Source organism: Equus quagga, chromosome 13 (assembly GCF_021613505.1).
Source record: "Equus quagga isolate Etosha38 chromosome 13, UCLA_HA_Equagga_1.0, whole genome shotgun sequence".
Classification (NCBI taxonomy): Eukaryota; Metazoa; Chordata; class Mammalia; order Perissodactyla; family Equidae; genus Equus; species Equus quagga.
The window spans coordinates 83,750,289-83,763,273 of record NC_060279.1 but is presented as its reverse complement, the minus strand read 5'-3'; the positions used below and the strand labels follow the sequence as shown (position 1 = coordinate 83,763,273).

At 44.0% G+C, this 12,985-nt stretch overlaps 1 pseudogene; it reads left to right on the top strand.

Annotated features, from left to right (window-relative positions):
- Nucleotides 1–211: 211 nt before the first annotated feature.
- On the top strand, nt 212–1,079 carry LOC124250268 (vomeronasal type-1 receptor 1-like; annotated as a pseudogene).
- Nucleotides 1,080–12,985: the final 11,906 nt, after the last annotated feature.

Genomic DNA, 12,985 nt, shown 5'->3' with positions numbered 1-12,985 from the left:
TCAAAGGCAAGAAACACAAAATAATAAAGGTGAAAAGTGTAACTGGTATCAGGCATATGTTCTCTAGGTTGAGCCCCTCCCACTGAGTAGGGCAGTGTCTCCCTTCTAAGAAGAAAGTGTGAGAACTCTTTGTAACATTGAGTATGTAAGAAGGCTGCTGTCATTATCTGCATAACCACCTGTTGCTCCAGGCCACTCTGAAGCCATCTCCATGTTTTTTCAGAAAGATGTCCTAAGAACCACATGGGAAGTGACTGTGAAAATCACCTTTCTTTTACAAATTGGGGTTGGGACTCTGGCCAATGTCATTCTCTTCTTCTATAATGTCTCTACAATCTTGCTTGACCAGAGGCAGAGGCCCACACACATGATTCTCACCCATGTGTCCATGGCCAATGTCTTGATTCTTCTCTCAAGTGGGATTCCTCACACAATGGTAGCTTTTGCTTTGAGGAAACCCCTGTCCACTCTCGGGTGTAAATTTTCTTATTATATACACAGAGTGGCTTGCCACGGCAGCCTGTGATGCACCTGCGTCCTGAGCACCTATCAGTTCTTCACTTTGATCACTGGGATAATGGATGCTCAGAGCAAGAGCACTCAAGGTCATTGGTTTTTCCTGTTGTAGCTGCCAGATATTCAGTTTCTTCATGCATATCTTCATTCCTGTGAAAGTCACTAGTTCACAGAACATGGAAAATGAAACTGACTTCCAAGGGAAGTGGTTCTGTCCATCCTCAAATCTCACTTCACGCATGTTCACCTTGTTGTCTATCTCTGATGCCATGCTTATTGGCCTCATGGGCTGGGCCAGTGGTTCTGTGGTGTTTTTCCTGCACAGACACCAGCAGAGAGTGCAGCATATGCACACCCCCAGTGGCTGCCACAAATTCCTACCAGAGCTGAGAGCTGCCCACACCATCCTGATGCTGGTGGTCACTTTTGTCATCCCTTACATGCTGCATTCCCTTTTTTCTTTATACATGATTACCTTTTATATGATTGATGTGGATTTCTTATATTTTGGCTTTATGTTTCCTCACTTTAAGCCCCTTACTGCTGATCTTTGGGGATTCTAGAGCTCCCAGTTTCTGCTCTTGAATTATTGAAATCACTGTTGAAAGGGTAAATATATAGAAATCAGCTTTTATACCATCCAGGATTATAATATTTAGTAATCATTTACTAGTTATGCATTTTCATAAAGCTTTTTGTTATAAGATATACAGAACATCATCTATGATGTTAATCATTTGTCAGTGTACAATCCAGCGGCATTAAGCACATTCAATGTTGTGGAATGATCACCTCTATCTTCACCCAAGACTTTTTCATCATCCCCAACAAAAACTTGGTGCCCCATAAAAGAGTCCCGCTTCCTCTCTCCTCCAAGCCCAAACATCCTCTATTCTACTTTCTGCCTCTGTAAATTTGTCTGATCTTGCTACTTCATATAAGTGGAATCATACAGGTTTTGACCTTCGGTATCTGCCTTATGTCACTAACATAGTATTTTCAAGATCGTTCCATGCTGTATCATATCAATATTTGATTAATTTTTATGCCTTAAATCTATTCAATTCTGTGTATATACTAAGTTTTGTTTATTTATTCATCTGTTGATGGACACTCGGGTTGTTTCCAACTTTTGGCTGTTTATACACATGGGCCTTCAAATCTCAATGAAGTCCCCACTGTCAATTCTGTTGGATATTTACCTAGGAGTGAATTGCTGTCCCATAGGTTAGTTCTATGTTTAACCTTTTGAGAAATCACCAGTTTTCCACTGCTGCTGCATCATTTTACATTCCCGCTAGCAGTGCACAAGGGTTCCGGTTTCTACACATCATCACCAACACTTGTTCTTTGCCATTTTTGGATTACTGTATATCCACCTTAGCAGGTGTGAAGTGGGATCTCATTGTTGTGTTGATTTGCATTTCCCCAATGACATAGAATGTTGAGCATCTTTTCACACTTTTTGGCATTTGTCTCTTTGGAAAAAATGCCTATTCAAGTCATTTGCCCATTTTTGTACTGGGTTGTATTTTCTTGTTAGTTTGAGGAGTACTTTAAATATTCTGGGTGTTGATCCCTTATCAGTATAAGATTCACAACGTTTTTCTCACATTCTGCAGTTTGTCAGAATGATGCTTTCAGCTCAGGGTAGTTCTTTAGAGAGTGGCAAGTCTGTCACTGCAGGTGTGGCTGAGTGCACCACCCAGGTAGAGGGGATCTGAGTGGAGATACAACTGTGTCCACTAGGGTGCCATTTTTAACATTTCCATTTTGTTCACACTTTCAAATAATCACTATTTTCGTTAGAATGCTTGGAGTTAACGATGCTTAATTAGGTTTAGGTGTGTAATTGGAGGGAGGAAATTTGAAATGGTCACCTGGAGCATTCCTCAAGGCAACACAGATGCAATTCTGCAGCAGCTATACCATGAGCTCTGCCCTTATAGTTCGTTCCTCTTTGAACACATTGGGTTAATTGCTGCAGGGTTTCCCCCACAGAAATGCATCATAGTATATCTCTTAACAGTAACACCCCATTGTTCCTAGCCGGAGTATAATTATCTCTTTAAAATTTTCCTGGTTAAGGGACTGTGAAGGGGTTTAGATCAAACTAGATCTGCTCAAGGTAAAGGATGGTTGAAAGTAGACAAGATGTTCCCAAGGAGTGTGGGTGGCGAGATGATACTATTGTCTATATTTTTGTGTGCTTCAAAATGCCCATTAAAGATGTATTTTAAGAAGCAAACATTTAATAATCTTCTTTGAAATTATAAATATGTGAACTGAAGTAATATGGGTGAAACATAAATTTAAAGAATAGACTATAAGCAGCCCTAAAAATAGAATAAAAACATGAAGACATACTCAATAGGAAACAAAAAGACAGCAAAAGAGCCAGTTTCTCATAAAACTCTGTTGGAAACCCACAGGAGTATGTGATTGTGCCGGGAGTTGGTGGCAGTAGGATTTGCAAATGGGGCGAGTGGAGGCACAGGAAGTCCTGCACAGTACAAAGAGTTGCAGGAAGCAAACTTTTTCACAAAGAGTCAGATAGTAAATATTTAGGCTCACAGGCCACGGGATCTCTGTCACAGCTACTTGGTCCCACCTTTGGAGGAGGAAGTTGCCATAGCCTTAGAAAATGAGAGTGGCTGAGTTCCAATAAACTTTTGTTTGCAAAAAAGGTGGCTGGCCCATAGAACTCAGTTCTCCGACCCCAGAGTAGGGGTGCATTGTAATGTGTGGGTGGGTTTCCCTTCCACACAGTAAAGGGCATGTTGCAGAAACTTTTAGGAAGGGGCTGATGTGTCCCAAATGGCAGGCAGGACACCACGGTAGGACCAACCTGGAGCTGATAGGCATCTACAAAGAGAGAGCAGACAGTCTGAAGGAGAGAAAGCATTTCTGTTTTAACGGAAACATGAGGCAGAGGAGGCGCTGGCTGAGAGAGCGCGTGTGTGTGTGAGGTGGAGTTTCTGTGTGAGAAAAACAGAGAGACAGGGTGAGACTGAAAACCTGCGAGCATGTTCAACCAGGCGCAGTCAACTACAAGTGTGCACTCACATGAGAAGGTGCACGTGTGTGCAGCTGTATGTGTGAGAACAATCTGGAGCACATATGTGAGAGGGAAGGTTCCTGTGAGAGTGTGTGTGAGTGTGTATGGAGCGAGCATGCTTGTGCAGTCAGTGTGTCTTGTGGGAGAGAGGCGTTCAGGAAGTGTGTCCAATGCTGATGGCTGAGATTTCCTGAGCAACAGTCAAGGCCACTCGACCATGCTGACCAGGGCCAGGCTTCATCTTTGGGGCCACTTACAGGTCTGAGACTCATACACTCCCTTGCTGCCCAGATCCCAGACCCAAAACCCATCCAGAACCCAGTGCCCTCCTGCCCAGTCCTCCAGAAGAAAACCCATTGGTATATACTTGTCCACCTCAGCTTGGAGGACAGAGACGCCCTGGTCAGAATGGCATCATCGTGACCCACCTCAGCAGCCCAAAGAGCTGAGCAGCTGGCTGAGAGCATGACATCTGACTCCCAGGGCCCTGGAGACAAATTTGTTGTTGAAAGAAATGATTGAAGCATATATAGCAAGAGTGAGCCTATGAGGTAGGAATGAATGACTGCATTCATTCAACATTCAGTGATGGATGGGTCACCACAAACCCAGGTGCTCAGGCTTAATGGGGGGAACCCCTTAAATGGCAGCTTCTATTTAGAAGTCATGACCAGAATGTTCTGGAAGGAAGAATATGTGAAGAGATACAAGATTTCCAGGACTATTGTGTATTTCCATACTATAAGGAAGGAAAATGCTGAAGAGACAATGCTGAGCCCCTAATTTATGTGGTATGTTCGTCTGGGGCTTTGTTGTTTTTTATTGTTTTCTCCATTTGACAAATAAGGAAACAGGGGAGAGAATTAAAGTCTCTAACCTTTAACCCTCCACTAGAGGAAACCAAAGTAGGACATTTTATGTTATCGCCTCCTCTGCTTCTGTTAAAAGAGGTGGGGGGAAAGCTCTGAGGCATGAAATAATGAATCACATGCTTAATTCAGTGAACTGAGGGTCTGACTTATAGGCTGGAAGGGGAAGGTCCCTTATCTTGGATACACAGGAGCTCCTTTCCCTACAGCCCACCTAGAGCCTTCCTGGGCCAGGCACCGTGCCCAGAACACCCCAGCATCCCGAGCAGGGCTGACTTCAGCCAGAGGAATGGCACCCTGCATGCTGGCAAAGCCCCACTTCGACCCCAGCTGTATCCTAACGCCCACAGGCCAGTCCAGGCATCAGGTGGGGGGCCACCAAGAAGCAGCTGCCCCTCTCCTAAGCCCTTGAGGCACCCTCTTGGCACCTTGAATACTGAACTGACCCCATGTGTTTCCAGTATCCCTGTGACCCTTGCCCCTCTGACTGTGGTAGTCACCCACTCTTTGTCCATTCAGCATCCCATCCCTCCATCATCCCAGGTCTGCAGGGGCAGCCTGCTCTGACCCATCTACCCCCTGGGAGGGACAAGAAGTCTGACCACCCACTTCACCCGTGTGTACTCACTCTTATTCTACAATCCACCTGGGGACTGCCATTATAATGGCCACCCCCCTCAAGTCAGCAACCTCCACGGGAGATATGATTAGACCTGATCACAGAGGGAGGGGGCTCCTGGAGCTGGCCTCCGTGCTGACTTCTGGGCCCCTTTTACTTAGGAATCTGCACCTGCCTGCCCCTCACCTCCTGCCCACAGCAGCTCCTGGGCAAGAACAGAGGCTGCCTGACCCAGGGTGCCCAGACTCCAGCACAGCCTTCCCCTCAGGACCTTAAAGCCTAATTTGTAATAGGAGTCACTGAGAGAATGAACCACACAGTCAGGACCTGGCTCCAGGTATTTGAGAAGGTGGTCCCATAAGAAGGAGTTCCCATGACTGAGTCCCCTGGGCTTCAGGGCCTGGAATAAGCTGATGTCCATCTTACATGGACATGAAACATTGCTGGGTGGTCTGTGGATTCACTGGGGTCCAGCACAGAGAAAGAACACAGATGACAAACAGGTGGTACCGGTTGGTCCACTTTGCTCCACCAGTAGAGACGGACTTAGGTTTCCAAGGAGACTGGGTGGGCCTTCGGTGCCTGCTGTGGAAAGGGCAACCCAGTAGAACTGGACTCAGCCTTAAACTTGAACTCTGCACTTTAAGCCTTTAAAAAACCAGCTACACCAAGACCTGGAGGGGAGGTTCAACTTGAGGGTTGAAGTGTACTTCCTTGGCTTCCAAACATTTTTAATAAAGCCTCTCTTTCCTTTAAAAATTCATTTTTGCATCATAAATCTGCTCATTTTTGGTTAACATAAATATGAAGAGGTTTTACATTTGTGAGCAAGAGGACTTTGAAACAAGCCATCTTCATTTCTTGAGGATTAAAATTGATGCCAAGTATTTGGTTTTAAAAGTCTCTTCCCTCATTCCATATCAACAGTCATCAATAATCATAATGTTACAGATGTAATTTGGAATGATAACACAATATTTCACCCATACTAATAAAAATAAAAATTCTCAGGATGAATTGTTCTCTTTTTTAGATGATAAACTGACAAGGTCTTCATGAAAATCTCATATGCTAAAATTACATCAAAACCTCTTTAGTGAAGAGATGTGGGATGTGTTATCAGGAGGGAGGAGGGAGCATCTCCAATAAAAGCCCCTTGTGGGGGATTCTGGTCCAGAACAGAGTGGCCAGTGGAAGCGGGTGGAGGCTGCAGGAGAACCTAGTGGGAATGAACTGAGTCCAATCTGATGGAAATTCTTATTCACTTCTCAGAGTTCTATAAAAGCGGCTATAAGAAAGTAAGATCCTAGGAATGGAGTGGTTTACTAATCCAGCAGGTGCTGTCTGAGGCCAACTCAATGCCAGGCACAGTGTGTGCACTTTGGGCTGCTGGACTGAATGCTCTGCGCTCGGAGCAGTAGGCAGACTTTGATTTTTATACACAGCCTGGAGAAGTGACGGTGTCTTCCTTTTCTTTAGTCATCAAAACTTGACAGTCTCCACAAGATGGGGAATTGCCTTTCCCCCACTGACTTACTCAACCTCTCAGTTTCTGCTAGGCATTCTGCCACAGCCAGGTTGGTTCAACTTTGGAGGTTTAAGGGTTTATGAGTCTAGACCAGCAGCATGCAATAGAGATAGAACATGACCCACAGATATAATTATAATTTTATAAATTTTCTAGTAGTCACATTAAAGACAATGAAAAGAACTTAAAATTACTTAATACCCTAAATATTGTTATTTCAACCTGTAATCAATTCTGAACTGTTCTGACAAGTTAGTTCACATTCTCTCTATCTTATTACATGTTTGAAGTCCCAGGTATATTTTCCACCAACAGCACCTCTCAGTTAGAGGAGCCCATGTTAGGCGCTCGGCAGCCACATGTGACTGGGGGCCACCACAGTGGACAGCCTAGATCCAGACCTTTTCACTACCTCAGCTGAAAGCCTTACAGTGAATAATGTCTTTCATTCCAACTAGTCCTAGAGATGGCACACAGTATGTCCATAGTACCTCTATGAGTTTAAATATGTGGGGAAAGACCCTCGTGATAAATAATCACTCAACACATTATTTATTTATTTTTAATTTTTTTTAATTGCAGTAACATTGGGTTATAACATTATATAGCTTTCCAATGTACATCGTAATATATTTCGAATTCTGTGTAGATGACATCATGTTCACCACCCGAAAGCTAATTATAGTCCATCACCTCACATGTGAGCCTCATCATCCCTTTTGCCCTCCCGCCTCTCCCTTTCCCCTACGGTAACCCACTCCAATCTCCGTTGCTATGTGTTTGTCGTTGTTTTTATCTTCTAATTATGAGTGAGATGGTATGGTATTTGACTTTCTCCCTCTGACTTATTTCACTCAGCATAATACCCTCAAGGACCATCCGTGTTGTCACAAATGGCCGGATTGCATCATCTCTTATGGCTGAGTAGTATTCCATTGTGTATATATACCACATCTTCTTTATCCATTGGTCCCTTGATGGGCACCTAGGTAGCTTCCAAGTCTTGGCTATTGTGTATAATGCTGCAGTGAACACAGGGATGCATGTATCTTTATGCCTTTGCGTTTTCAAGTTCTTTGGTTAAATATCCAGCAGTGGAATAGCTGGATCATATGGTAGATCTATTCTTAATTTTCTGAGGATACTCCATACTGCCTTCCACAGTGGCTGCACCAGTTTGCACTCCCACCAGCAGCGTACGAGGGTTCCCTTCTGTCCGCACCCTCTCCAACACTTGTTGTTTCCTGTCTTGTTAATTATAGCCATTCTGACCAGAGTGAGGTGATATCTCATTGTAGTTTTGATTTGCATTTCGCTGTAACTAATGATGTTGAGCATCTTTTCATATGCCTGTTGGCCATCCGTATATCTCCTCTGGAGAAATCTCTGTTCAAATCTTTTCCCCATTTTTTAATTGGGTTGTTGGTTTTTTTGTTGTTGAGCTGTATGAGTTCTTTGTATATTTTGGATATTAACCCCTTATCTGATATGTGGTTTGCAAATATCTTCTCCCAATTGTTAGGTTGTCCTTTTGTTTTGTTGATGGTTTCCTTTGCTGTGCAGAAGCTTTGTAGTTTGATGTAGTCCCACGTGTTCACGTTTTCTTTTGTTTCCCTTGCCCGGTCAGACATGGTATTTGAAAATATGCTGCTAAGGCCGATGTCAAAGAGCGTACTGCCTATGTTTTCTTCCAGAAGTTTCATGGTTTCGGGTCTTACATTCAAGTCTTTAATCCATTTTGAGTTGATTTTTGTGCATGGTGTAGGATAATGGTCTACTTTCATTCTTTTGCATGTGGCTGTCCAGTTTTCCCAACACCCTTTATTGAAGAGACTCTCCTTTCCCCTCAACACATTAAAACCATTATCATGCACATTTTTTTCTCAGACAGAGGACATGGTTGGACACTTTAAAGAACCCGCAGACGTCCTATCTTCTGGCTTATCTTGAACACCTGACGTGCCTGAATGCAGGTACGTGTGCTGCCTCTAGTGCGTAAATTCACTGCAGAAGGAGCATGACTAGGAGGTTTATTGTGGCCCTCCTGCTCCTTGGTCTCTCAGACGAAGGACATGGGACCCATTTGCCAGTGGAGAGAGCTTGTTTCCAAGATCCAATTTTGAGCTGAAATTTCAAGTTATGAATTGATTACATTTATCAATTTTAAAGAATTAAATGTTATCTGTATATATTTCTTAATCAGTTCCTTATCAAATTCCTGTCTGTGTGTCCAGGTATGCTTCCTTCTAGCTCTCATCATCTGGATCACAAGGACAGGCTCTTAGTCCACTGACAGAATCAAGGAGCAGGGCTCCATGTGTGAGTCAGAGAAAACTGCCATCCTCTTGATGAGCCACATGGATGCGCAGACACCACAACATTCTGAGGAGAAACACGGGCTTGAAATTGGATATTTTCCTGGTTAAAGAGACATAAGGCCATAAATAGCAAGCTTGTAGAAGTTAAACTCATGGGAAAGAGCAGCCTCCAGGCCATATGCTGATGATCAGCGCTGTATGGGAGGAAGAAGTTTTCCTTTACCGTCCAGGATCTTCAGGGTGGCCTAAAAATTATATTGACATGAGACAAAATGATAGGAGAAAATCAAACAAATTTAACATGTAAATGTGGGAGAAACCCAGGAAAACTGAGTAACTCATTAAAATGGCCAAAACCACCACCTTAAATACTATCTTCAGCTAGAAGGAAAGGAGGATGTTATGGGGGGTGGGTTAGGACATCCAAGGGAGGCATGTAACTCACATGAAGATGGAAAGTAAAGTTTGTTAAACAAATGTTTGCTATGCCTGGTGAAGACAATGAGATGTGGGGAGGACTTTGATCAAATGGGCCTTGCTAGGTTCCTTCCTGTCTATCACACCCAGTGCATAGTTTACTGAGGATGTCTATGGTGACAGCCCCTTCTAGGAACAGGCCTTCTATCTCCAATTGTATTAGGTAGTTAGAGGGAACATCAAAGTTTCTTTTGGAGTATTCTGTTCTGAAAAAAAATTCAAGCCAAAGAGACGCATTTTGGCACGGCAAATTCTCCCCCTCACAGTGTGAAAAAGCTTGGAATGGTTTTGGAAAAGTGAAAAAGCGTGAAGGAAAGTGTCCAATGGGAAGCATAGTGAAGGGAGCCCCTGAGACACTTGGAGTGTCCCTTCCATCCCCAGTACAACTTTCATTCTAAACTTATTCTCCCACAGGGAAAGTAGGAAACTTTCTCTGCCTCTGCTCAGCTGCTCATTAGATCTTCCCAAAGATTGCCAAGACTTGTCCTAATCACCAGAAGTGGCTGAGGGTGATTTGCACAGGGGATAAGATTTTCTCTCATTGGAGACATTGCAGACTCTCCATGCAGACAGTGTCAGCAACGCTGAAAATGACAGGATAATGGCACCTCTATGGGGAGAGCAGGCCCAGGAACTAGGTCTCTATAACTGTGGCCTACCCTGATCGACACTTTCTTGCACAGAGCTCTGGAGCAAAGACCAGCCAGGTGAGTGCTTCTTTCTGTCTAATCTCAGGGAAGAGAACGGGAGGGAAGGGGTCTCCAGCAGGAGAGGAACTCAGAGCTGTGTTTGTGCACTAACACTGGGCAGGGCAGGTACTAACCCTCCCTTGTCCAGAGCTGCCCCACTTGTGCCCCGCCTGGCAGAAGGTGTAATGTGTTGGGGTGTGTTTCAGAGCGTGACCAGAGTCATGAGGTTCCTTGCAGGTCCCTGTGCCCTGGAATACCTGTCAAAGAGACAAAGAGGGACAGCTCCTCTTGGAATCTGTGCCAAGACTCGTGTAGCCAGAGCCAGCGAGTTCCTCAGCCACGTGCAAAAGAGTCTACTCATTGTCTCAGACTGAAGTGATAGAGTTGAGTGTGAATAGAGGAGGAAAAATTGGTGTGCAGAGTTTGGGTTGTGACTTAAAAATCCTGCACATGATGTAACGTCCTATGACAGACACACGTAACAGATACAGAGCTACACAGAGAGAAATAGTCTGCACTTTGATGATATACGCATCTTTCCTTTCTCAAATTCCACTTTGGTAGGATTCAGTCATCTCAGTAATTTCAGTGCCACTTTTCTGTTATTTGTGTTGTGTGTGTAAGTGTGGCCCAGAATTTTCTCTCTCTAGTTGAACGGGAAAACATCCCTCTGTCTTTCCTTAGCCTGAAGCAGGAGAAGGGAGTAAAGAGAATTTGTAGCAAAATGAAGTCCAGTCAATTTTCAAGCACACCAAAATGGTGTGAATGTTGTTAAATAAGGAGTATACACTTTTTAAAAATTCAGACTAGGAATTAGAACAAAAACCTCTGTGGTAATTAAAACAGTGCATTTTATATTTGGAACTATGGTGAAATGTAACTTGGGCCATTCTATGGTCTGAATGTTTGTGTCTCCTCAAAATTCATACATTGAAATTCTAACCCCCAAAGATGATGGTATTAGGAGGTGGGGGTTTGGCAGGTGCTGAGGCCATAAGTCTGGAGGCCTCATGAACGAGATCAGTGTGTATAAAAGAGGCTTCAGAGAGATCCCAAGCCGCTTTCCACCATGTGAGGGTACAGCAAGAAGGCATCAGATACGAACTAGGAAGAGAGCCCTCACCAGAAGGCATCCAGCTTGGAGCCTTGATTTTGCAATTCCCAACCTCCAGAACTGTGAGCAATAAGTCTCTGTCGTTTATAAGCCATCCAGTCAGTGAGAATTTTTTTCATAGCAGCCCAAATGGACTAAGACAGGTCAATATTCAAACAGTGTCCAAAAGTGGTGGTGATGGCTAAGACCATGACAACATCCGAGGCAATTTCTGCAAAAAGGCTTAGTGATTCTACACTGGAAGCAAAGTCCTTCCACCTTCCCCAATTCTCATGTATCTCTCCATTCAGGTCCTATTCTGCATTTCTTTGTCCCTTTCCCTGGGAATATGATGAGCTCTGTTACCAGGGCTTTCTCTTTCTCTCCTAGGAGGTCTACCACCCAGCTCTGATTTCTGGGCTCCCCTGTGCTGAGTGACAGTCTTCCTCCTGACTCAGCATCAGAATTAATTCTGGCGGATTCCCCTGTATTGTTTGCATTCTCAATCACAGCTGTTACAAAACTCCAGAATGTACGGGGAAGCCAATGGAGCAAAAAGTGCTCAGACACGAGAGACACACAACTGCCTCTCAATTTTTTTTTAGTGAAAGCGGGTCTGAGTTCATCCCAAGAGTGGTTGGAAAATAGGGCTTCACAGTCCTCTCTGTATTTTTTTTCATGAATTGCTTGCCCCAGCTTGTCCAAATCCATGGAATGTAACCTGTCCCCACTAGGCCCTCTGTTCCTGAGGGTGAAGAGAGGTCCCTGAGGGGCAGCAGGCACTGGGATGTGCATTCCTCTGACTGTGCAGGGCACGTTCTGTGGTTTGGCTTCTGACTCTGGTTGTGGCGGTGCCCCTGTGTGTGACTGTATGGAGCTTGTGGACATCCTCTGTACAAGGACAAGTGTGTCCTTCTCCATTCTGCCTGGTGATTGTTGATACAAGGGAGGCACTCTTCTTACGGGGCTGCTCTCTGTTGTGCCCCACAGAATGTACAACTAGCAGGTGTGACCATATCACTCACCTAAGTAAACTTCCAACCACATATGGAGGAGGCCATGGGCCATGTTTGTAGAAGGAGGGTGCAAGGGGATGAGGGGAACTGCATGTGCTAGAAGCCACTACAGGTGTGAGTTAGGCAGCACTGAGTGGGGGTTCCAGAGAGGTCATATGAGGATCTGTGGAGCATGAGACTCACATCAGCTCTTTTGCAAATAAACAAGGTTCCGTGGGATTCACTGGGGCTAAAGTGAGATTTAACCCACGGGAGAACCATGGACTTGTACAGGTAATTGTAACTCAAAGGAGAGATCTGGATAATTACAATTTTTGATTAGAGTCTTGTATACTACAGGTTCATCAAAGGAACTACAGTGAGGGATAGCTGTGTGGAATCAATCAAGGATAGGGTGGGACATATGTATAAGCATCCATAAACATGTATATTCATGTGTACGCATATATGAATACATTGCTGCTACTATCTTGAACAAACTTATCTCTGAGATTAAAAATAAGAAAAATAAATGTTATTAATTTACCTTCACTTATTTCTTCTCCAAAGCTTTTCCTTTCTCTCCATAGATCTGAGTATCTGATCTACATCATTTTCTTTCTTTCTAAAGAAATTCTTTTCATTTGTCTTGCAAGGCAGGTCTACTGGCAACAGATTCCCTCCATTTTTCTTTGAGAAAGTCTTTATTTCTCCTTTACTTTTGGAGGATAATTTCACAGGGCATGGAATACTAGATTGGTGGGATTTTTTTTCTCAACACTTTATTTCCCTCCACTCTCTTTGTGCTTGTGTGGATTCTGAG